The sequence below is a fragment of the Pseudopodoces humilis genome, chromosome 1 (genome assembly GCF_049639895.1).
Source record: "Pseudopodoces humilis isolate 2021_Gansu_Grassland_sample_001 chromosome 1, ASM4963989v1, whole genome shotgun sequence".
In the NCBI taxonomy this organism is placed as follows: domain Eukaryota; kingdom Metazoa; phylum Chordata; class Aves; order Passeriformes; family Paridae; genus Pseudopodoces; species Pseudopodoces humilis.
In genome coordinates, this window is record NC_142200.1 from 65,724,318 (window position 1) to 65,734,809 (window position 10,492).

Below are 10,492 nucleotides of genomic sequence, written 5' to 3' on the forward strand. Positions count from 1 at the left end.
TTCTCTGCTTACCGAGAAGCCTGAACAGATACTATAAATTCAAGGAGCCGCTCCACATTGCAGGTGCTAATTCACAAGCAGCAGCACACACTGTGCCCTCAGCAAAGCCTCGGCTGGGTGATGGCAGCCTTGCCCCCACAGAGGAGCATCTGCATCTGCAGAGAGTTTTAGAGAAATCAGAAAGTGGCAGAAGAATAAGACTCTGCAACTGTAGCCACCTCTTCCCAGGTGACCTGCGCATCAAACTTTTTATTTTATTTTTCCTGGAGAGGCTGGCAAATGCATTTGAAACACATACAGGGATATTTTTCAGCCAGTTTAAGCCATGGAGGGGAAGTTTTGTGGGCTACAGAATAGGTAAATGCAGTTTCAAAAACCTTTACCCTCTTTTTGTAGTCTGATGCCTAATGATGGTGAGTTTATTAGCTTTTCCATAAGGCTAATAAGCATAAGCTTAGTAGGCATAAGCATCTGTTTCCATCTATGACGGACAAACTGAATTGTCTCCAAGACTGCTGACGTTCTCCTCTTAAAAGTCATTGGCAGCAGCTGAGCAGAATCAAACTATGGTGTGGTGTTTGTGGAAAGAACAACCCACCACACACACATTCTTGCCCAGACAAGTTGCATTGCATAGATCTCATTTCTATAGAAATTCAGACTCTAAAAATATTTTAAATTTGCTCTCTTTATTCTATGCATTTCATTCAGCTATGCTTCAATCATTCTCTGCCAGCCTTTCTTGCTCTTGTGAGGCTGGAGAAGTCATAAATATGGCAAGTTCCTTTGAGTGTTAATGCTGGATGCTGTCCATGACTGCTGAGCTGCAATATGTGAGCCAGTGATACCACAAAGAGAGAGTTTATATTCCTTCCCTATTACATATTTTTAGTGTGTAAATCCACAGAGCAGAAGAAATTTATAGCGAAGTGAGTGGTCATGGGGAAAGTAATCTCCATATAAAGCAGCAGCAGATACCTCTTTCTGTCTGGGACTCCTTCTGTTGGGAAGTTTCCCGCCAGGCTGAATGAAACCTTCAGCCACTGCTGTTCTTTTTTTGTGCCTCAGTTTTGTGCCTCAGTGATAGGGGCGTCACTGACATTGTTTATCCATTATTCATTTAGCAATGCCTCTGGGAAGCAACTTAATGTCATGTATTTTTCACTTACATGAATTGCAATAAACTGGTTTCTTCTTCAAGCCTGCCTGCACTGGGGAAATTTTCTAAGTTGCTTTACAGCCAGCATAGCTGGAAGTGTTTGGAGGCTGCAGCAAGGGCCTGGTAATAGACAGCATGAGGTGAGTGATAGTTTTTTACCAATGTGGCTTCAGACTGTGTCACTAGCTACACTTACTAAAACACGAACTATTATGACAACATAACCCAGAAATATTTTAGCTTTGTTGAAATACACATTATCTGTCTCTCTTGGACTGAAAATGCTTCTATTCCACAAACTGCTCATTCTCCCTTGAAAGGACTGGCTTTCAGTGGGAGATTTGAGTTTTTCTTTGCTTTCCTAGCTTTCTTTAAAGCAGGGTATTTTAAGTCAATATATCACTAACAAGCCCAGATGAGATTTCAGTGCAGCCTTTAGTGTCAGAATCAAAATTACATGAAGTACTGCATTTTGAGGCAGTGATATGTGTGCAGTCAAAAGGAGGTAGATTCTGATCTGGCTGGTGAAATGCTTCCAGTCAAATCCCATCACGTGTGGGCCTCTACACAACCAACACATTTACAACTAATGTTATACACTACTATACAATACTAATAAAACCAAGGGGTTGGAAAGAGAAAAAAAATATTTCTGGCTCTAGTAGGAAGGATGTGAATAAATCACAGCTGAAAAGATGGAGCAGGAAAGTTTGGTGGATACCCAAGGGATCAAGACAGTAGATCCTTTATTGAAGGAAGGCAGCTGAAGAAAAAGAGGGAATGCTACACAGAAGGGAACACTCATGTCTGTCCTCAGGACCTCCTGGTCTTCACATGAGCAGTATATGGGTCATTGGATATGGGGGATTAAAAATTATCCTGTAGTTGCAAAGATACTTTTTCTGAAGAGGTAATATTTGCTGAATTTCAGCTGAAGTCAGATGCACATGCTTCACTCCTTTAGACAGTCTCCAAAAATAGTAGAAGCAGGGTGGGTTATTAAAGCATGCGTCCAAGTCCTTGTGTGAAAAATCTTCCCTTGACATGAAAGGCATTTCTACCTCAGGATAAGGATGGCCAGGTTTGGGTAGTGGAGACCATGCCTACGGGGCCACAATCAGTCAGAAGTTCTCCGCCTGTCCTGGGAGAAGCAGAAGACCCTGCTTTTCCCACAGCTGCTGTATCCCCCCACGTACTGGGCTTCTGGCATGAGAAGACAAGGGCTGTGCTTTGCAATGTGTCAGGAATGAGGACAATGTGTCAGGGAAGAGGAGAAGGAAGGCAGGAAAAACTAGTAGCCTCTTAACCTTTACCAAGCCATTTTCCTCCCTAGAACTGATCCAGGGCTCCCTGTGAAATCAGAAAGCCTGTGGTCTTACAAAGAGGCACTAGGACCATCCCAAAGGAGGGAGAGAGCCTCTTCCAAAGCAGAAATCATCTGTATTTCTCTTTGGTGCTCCCATACCTTCTCAGATTGGCTAAGCTCTCACCTCAGGCTACCGCTGGAGTGGGTTTGGCTTCCAAGGTTCCCATAGCTTTGGAGGACAGTAAAAGGCAACTGGAACTGTTAACTCTGCAAAGGGGCTGGTTGGTCACTTCTCCCTTTCCCTTTTCTTTCCAGGGCCAGCCATGAAGAAGATTCAGTAGTCTGTTGGCAAGGGTGCAAACCCAGGTTTAAATTAGCTCATGAGGACCTCTATGTGCACTGAGAGGAACCAGCTTGTTCACACCTCCATGTCTTCTACCTGACCAGGAAAATGCCTGATTCCCAAGCTGGACTTTCTGCCTGGCCGAGTGTCCCAACTCTGGGCCCTGTGTTGTGACCTGTCTGCTGTGGAATGCCCCTGGAAAGAAGTGCCTATCTCTCTTCTTTGCTCCCCTGTCCCACAGCCAAAGTAGCCTTACACCTCAGGGTCAATGCTCAACATTAGGGTGCCATGCACAGGTCCCCCTTGAGCTCTGTACTGAGTGCAAAGAACACCTCAGGGCACACAGAACTTTTCCATCATTCCAGAATTAGTTTCTCTGCAAAACAGTTTTGCACTTGCAGACATTTGAGGGTGTCATGTCCCTCCTTTTTCTTGCCTCCAAGAAGCTAAGATTCTCACATAAAATTCAAATGAAGATGATTTTGGTGGGATACTCAGTAAAAAAGCATGTTGGATGGTGAGACAACAAATCCTTTCTGTCTCTGAGAAAGAACTGTATGTGGTCCTTAGTGCTACACTGCCCAGATTGCCTGCTATCTAAGGAACCCTTATCTTGCCTCTACCAAACATTTGACTATAATCAAGGCTTTACACATTTACTTTAGCCTAGTCTTACTTCAGCTGACAGGGTGAGGTTACTAGTTCTCTTGAGGCATTCCTGGTGGCTCTCCAGGTTGCTAAATCATCCTCCATGCAGATCCTCTCAGAATTGGTGGCTTAAACACAACTTCCATGCCCTCCCTCAGTTGGATTACAGGATGGGGGCCAAGGGGTTACTCTGACCACCGTGACAAAGGCAGCAGGTCCCTCTCATCCTTGCACAGGTTCAGGTTTGCAGTGAGTTCAGTTCTCCCTATAAAGTGCTGAAGCTTATGGGCAGCACAATACGGATCATGAACTGTCAAAAACTTCCCTACATTTTCTCCACGACAGACAGATGTGTAGGTGGGGTTTTTTTTTGTCTCAGAAGCCTGCAGCTTGATGATTCACCAGCACAAGCTTTGATGACTCCTACCCTCCAGTGCTGTTTCCTGCTCTACACTGGCTGCCCAGCTGGCAAGCTGAGGGGAAAGCTGCAAAGAGAGGGTATGTGAACCAAAGGAGTCTTGCAATGAACAGAGAAGGCTGTGACTGGTGTGTCATCCACTTTTAATATGACCAGGTGTCCCCTTGGAGGGTGTGTCTCCCATGTATACTGCATGCTAATCAAGTGCACATTCCTGTGGCACACAGAAATACAAAAGAGTGAAACCCTTTTGAGGCTCTGTTGGAAGCTGCTTGTCAGTGTCTTCCCATCCTGGCCGCAGGGATTGTAGTCCCAGGTGGAATGAAAGATCAAGGTTTTTCCCAGCATCTGGCCTGTGCCAGCTTCCTGCTGTGTGCTAACTGGAGGTACAACTCCAGCCATGGCCCTGTGAGAAAGGGGTAGCAGGTGATCCTGTGATCCTGCTCCGCCACAAGCAGACATCCATCCAGGCAAAGCAGGGAATGGCAGCAGCACACCAGGGTCTGCCCCCTCAAAAAAGGGCAGGTCCTGCCCAGAGGGAAGGTAGGCTGTGATTCGCTGCAAGTGGGAACTTGACGCCCACATATTATATCTACAAAATACCCACATAATAATTATGGATAACATAACATCAGCTATGGACTGCTGAGGAAGAAACAGCAACATTCCTTCCCACAAATGCAAGGTTAATACTTTTTATCCAATTTATTTGCTATGCTTAATTTACATTCTTTTTCATGTGGCTGTGAAAATACTCATATAAGTGTGAATTATTTAAATACCTGTATTTCTTTTCATTCTTCCCCTTTCAGTGAAATTTTTGGTGGCAGACAAGCTTCTGATAGACAATTTTTATACACATCTGTGGGATCTTTTTTATCTCTTATAAATATAAATTATTTCATAGCCAGACATTGCCTTAATTGTTTACATACCAACTGGGGACAGATAATGTGTAGCCTAGGCTTTATTTAGCAACTTAAACTAAAATGTTACTGAGTGGCTGGTAGACAAAACATTACATTGTAAGGTTGTTTTGGTTTTTTCCCTTGTCCTATAATATTTTACTTTGATTAAAGCTGTACTGAGGTAAAATTGCACATCTCATGCAAAAAGCAATTTACCTCAGCTCTTATTGAAGTTAACCATACTTATTTGTCCTAGCATAATGTATTTTTCCAGCTGCATTCTAACTGCAGTGCTTTATCATATGAACCAAGCTAGATTTAATCAAATTCAGTTTGTGTTGTGAATTTTAAGACATTTGTTCAATTAGTTGGAATAAAAGCAAAACATTTGGAAGAAAGATTAAAGTTGAAAAATGCTGTTGCTAAGCTGGGTATCCAATGCTCCTTCTGCACCTTTCTCATCCCAAGATACTTCTCATGCTTGAAAAGGCTTCCCAATCTTCTTTTTTTTTTCCCTGTTCCTCAGACTGCTGGTGATGCTCAGAGGATAGGGAAGATAAGAGTTATTTTATCAGGTTTCAACAACCAAGGGTAAGACCTGATGGTTTTTCCTCCTGTTGTGTCTGTCATGAGATTTTTCTGGGCTCTGATGGATTGGGACCACATTCAAGCCGGGGGCTTTCTTAATGTTTTGGAGTCTGCTGGGAAGCCACAGTGCTGCTACCCAGTTCCTCTCTAGTCTTTCCAGTACCCCTCAACTGCTTTCCTACTACTCTCCTGGTTGCCACCTGGTGGAAAAGTTGCCATCACTCACTCGTGTTGGCCCTTCAGACCTGGGCGTGCAGCTCAGGGAGACCAGCACAGGAGCTGAAGGACATCAGGGAGAAAGATCAGACTCTAACACACCTTTCCAGCAAACAAATTACTTTCTCCTCTCACCTCTCAATTGCTTCCCCTAAAATGGCTGGTTTGTACACAGACAAGGTATTTTAGGCCATCAGAATGTTTTTACTGTGTTGTCCTGTCAATGAAATACAACATACATTAATTATTATCGTATTACTTTTATCAAGAAATGTTTTATGCTTGTTGATACTTTGTCTTATTTTCCTTATCTGGGAATTCTTACCTAATTTGGCTTAGGCTCTCCAGCCTGAGTGATTTGAAAAGACCATGGTAAAAAAATTGCAAGAAATAAAAATGTCTTAGTGAAGTCAGAGTCCACTTTCTCAACTGAGAAGTGCAGTGTTTTTATATTTTGAGACAGTTTCTCAGACAGCCAGACAAGGTGACATTAAACAAATCACACTAATTACAACACAATTTATGTAGAGAGATTTTACTGGCCTGCTAATGCTTGGCAGGAGCTGTCAAGTACTAATGTTTCAAAAAAGAGCATTTCCAGCATTCACTTTTTTTGGTGCTTAGGGAAATGATGGAGTCTGTTGATGTCCCTTGTTTGTGCCAAGGGAAGCAGAGCCCAGCCCAAGTGCAGAGGCAGGGAGAGCTCAGAGTTCAGGCCATGTCTTTCAGAGTTACACAGATTCTGCTGTGGCCCCAGGCAGATCATTCCTGAATGCACCCCATGCCAAACAAAATCAGCAAGAATTTCTGTGATCCCTGGAGGCTTTGCACCTCTCTGGCTTCATAGGTGTCCTGCTGTGTGTGTGTGTGTGATGCCCAGAGGTGCAGACAAGACCCTGCCATTCTGGGCTGGAGACATTTTACATGGTTGATGGTACATTATATGACTGAGGAAAACATAGTGCATTAGCTGCCTTATTAACAAAACAAAGATTAAACACTTACCTATAAAACTTGCCAACAGCACCACAAAATTTGCTTCTCAGGGGCCTGTAAAGTGCTTTAAGCTTAAATCTGAGAGATATGTAGGGCTTTGCCTCTAGCTCACTTAGTTTAAAATTGTGTTCCTGTAAGATGGTATCTGTCCCCACCCAACCCCAGCTAGTGGCTACCTTCACCTTCACAGAACCAACACAAGGGTATGGGGCACCGACTCCTTGCCCACACTGGTGCTTACACCATAGCTGAAACACTTCAGCTTACAAAGAAGCCACCCTGGCCCTGAGAAGTGCTCAGGTGCATCATGCTGCATGTGATTTTGCTGCAGGGACAACAGCAGCCTGGTAATAGCAAATGGCTTTGGGAGCAGGGCCAGGAGGAGAAAGCAGGAGAGGGAGAAGGCTGGTAATGGCCTCTCACTGTGAGGGTTTTCTGAATGAGTCTCTGGCACCGCTGTCTGGACAGGCTTCCACTCTATGTAGCGGCCACTGATGACACACATAATCACAGAATATTCTGAGCTGGAAGGCACCCACAAAGATCAAGTCCAATTCTTACATTAATGGCCTGTGCATGGTTTCCCATGAAAAGCAAAGCTCAGGGTTAGACCTCAAACTCAAGGGAGAGTGAAGTGCCATGGGGAAGGGTCCTCGAAACCCTGCTGCTTAGAAGCTAAAAGAGCCCAGCTCTGTTTCTCTGGGACAGTTGAAAATAGAAGCCAATTAGATAACCATCTCACTCTCTGGAAAAGCAGAAATGCTCTGGCAAGCTTTTCCTCATGTGCTCAGAGGAAGATGGTGTGAATCAGTGTGAGCTGGACATTCTCAAATAGGCTGGGGGGTAAGATGTCTTGTTCTGGAGGTGGGTTCAGATCCTTCTCCAAAGCTAACTGAACTCAGCTCTCTGAATTGGTATCTGGATGCAGGGTTCCCCACAGTCAGCCAAGTTACTCTCATTCTCCCACAATCATTCATGTAGCCCTTGTCTCGTTTTGGTATTGTTTGAAAATGTCTGTAAGCATGAACATACCTCTGCAGAGCTTGGGCATCTTCTTTATGGGCTTCTTATGTTTTGCTCTGAGCTAGATTTGCAAGCAACTCTGCATCTGTGCTTCCAAGGCTTCATGCTGCCTGTGGGAATTTATCTCTGGTGAGTCCTGGATACTTGTGGAAATTGTTCAGGAGGTAAGCTGTATTTTTGAGAGGGTCATAAGGACTCTAAATGGTATATTTATCAACAGCTGGAGACAGGAACACCTTAAGGGGCCTTGATGGAGGTGGCACTTTTTGCATGCATCAAGGAAATGCAAACTCCTGCCAACCATAATAGCACCATTAAGTCCTGCAGCGCTTGCACACCCAGCGGGCATTTGCAAAAGTTCCAAAGAGGCTTGAGGGGCAAGGGAAGAGTACTACAAGGGGCAAAGTCTCTACAGGGAATGAAGCCTCCTGGTCTCACCAGGAAATGCAGTTCCTGGCAACTGAAGATGATTAGCACCTTGTCTCAGCAACCTCTGGGACTTACACCTGACTACCAGGCGCTCTCCTACAGTGGTGACACACAGAGCTCGTTTTCCTGTACAGCTGTACCCGGTGGCACATGTGATTGTCACTTGCTGAGTATGGGCACATTTTCACACTTGACTCACAGTTAGTCCAGTGCCACAAGCCAACACTGGCTGTGGTTACACAAAAATTCAGTAGGGCTGAGAATATATATAGCAGGGGAGAGAAATGGGTCAGAAGAGTTATTTCAAGCAGATGTTGGTGATAGATGTTAGTAGCAACACTAAGTTATCATAGGGAAACACATATATATATCTTTTCAGGATAAAAAACGAGCATCTGCACTTGAACAGGGTTTAGTGATTGCTAAATGACTCCATTGTCAAGCAAGAAGCTTTATGAACAGAAGGGTTTGCATGAAGCAGTTGTTGTTTACACCTGAAAACTGGTGTACAAATAAAGCCATCATTCTTTGCTGCCAATTCTCTGCTCTGAGCCAGAGCAGCCTGTGGAGCTGCATGACAGCCCTCCCTGCAATTGTTCCTCACAGGTGTAGCTTTTATATGTGTTTGCTAATGGTTGTCCAGGTCAACACACACACTCAGCCCCATTTAATTCAACAAAGCAATGTGTTAAGAAAAGCAGGGAAGGCATTATTCAGAAAAGGGAACTTTGGCCTTGGACAGAAAAAGGAGAGCATGGAGTTAATTTTCTGCTTTGAGTTGCCTCACAGAGAAGTCTGGCTTTTTCCAGTGAGTGTCAGGGGAGACCAGGGACAGGGGACACCATGGACAGAAGTTTCCTTATGCAGCTGCCTCCCTTGCCTTCTCTTCCACAGGCAGTAATCACAGCCCCACAGACTAAGCTTCAACTGGATAAAAAGCAAAGCCTAAAATGTAACACACTAAAATGTGAATCTGAAATCCAATCTTCTTCTCCCATTCCATTTCTGTACCTTTTCTACAACCACCACCATCAATTGTTTCTCCTGTATCTTTCTCCTTGCTAAGGTAGGTCACATGAGGTGCCTTCACCCTGAGAAGATCAATCCTGGGAGTTGTGACCGTCTGGTACCTTTTGCTGCACACCTCCTGTGGTGGCAAACCTCAGCTGCTACAGAAGTGCCGGGGAGCCCTATGAACCTCAGCACCAAAACTGTCCTCTGCCAGTTGTGGAAGGAGGCAGCAAGCTCTGAGTGATTGTGTCCCTTAAAGCCTCCAGGAGCCTGGGATGTAAAAGTGCCACTCCTGGAAGGGACATGAGAATGGGACCAAGGGACTAAAAACCTTCCAAGGCTCCAACTGCATGACCAGGAGGAGCACAGGGAGGTGGTGGGAAGGGAGGAAAGTCTGAGAAAGGCAGTAAAGAGGGGAGATGGAGGCTGGAGGAATCCCAGGAAGAAGGAAATGGAGAAGCAGAAAGAACTAGCAAAATGAAGCAGTATTGATGACAGTAGGAAGTATTATTATATTGTGCTGCCTAATTGTAACACAATGTTGTCACAGCTACACTTAAAAGATCTCACAAGCTGCATCATAGAAAAGCTTAAAATGTACTGCTTAAAGCAGTAAGTTTGGTCCTTTTTCTTTTCACTTCTCATTGACAAAGGAGGACTTTGGTCATGTCTTCAGGCCTTTTTTCTAGAAATTAACATTTAAGAAAACAATTCTCACCAAATTGTGTGCCTCAAAGAACTGGAGCACTGGGGAAAACATCAGCTATCACAAATCTTACCACTAAACAGCAAGCACTAACAAGTGGGGGATTAGGTTTTCCCTGGACCTGCCCCTTTAAGTTCCTGGTAGCTTTGATCTAGCAGCAGAGAACTGACGTGGGAGGACAGATCACATACTCCCTCCTGGATACCTTCCTTTGTAGCTGCATGTGATGCTGTCATTTAATCTTGACTAGAAATGGGAACTAATGGTTTCTCTTTTTGTGGGTAGCATGGATAGATCCCATGCAGACATTCTCAGCCATCCACACATTGGAAGAGGCAATGGGAAACTGAGTCCAGCCCCAGCTATCATGGCTTCAGGAGACAGTTTCCAAGCAGAGGTTATGCTGGGACTCACTGCTGCCTAGGCACACATGCAGTAAGAAGCCAAGACACAGACCCACACCCCACCTGTGAAACACTGCAAGGTACAGTGTTGTCCCCCTGGCAAGCTTTTTTTAGCACTCAGAAACTCCTGACAAACAGTAAAAGTGTTCAAAGTGTGTCTGGGAAAAATTTCCAAATGGACAAAGAGCATATTTCTTAGAGAAGTGTGGGTTATATCCAAAGCCAAAAAAATCCAGTTTCCCATTCAGACACCAAGTGGGAGTCAGCCCCAGCCTTCAGATTCACAAAGGCAAACCCAGATCTCTTCATCCCTTTAGACAATGTGAAAACTAGTTTG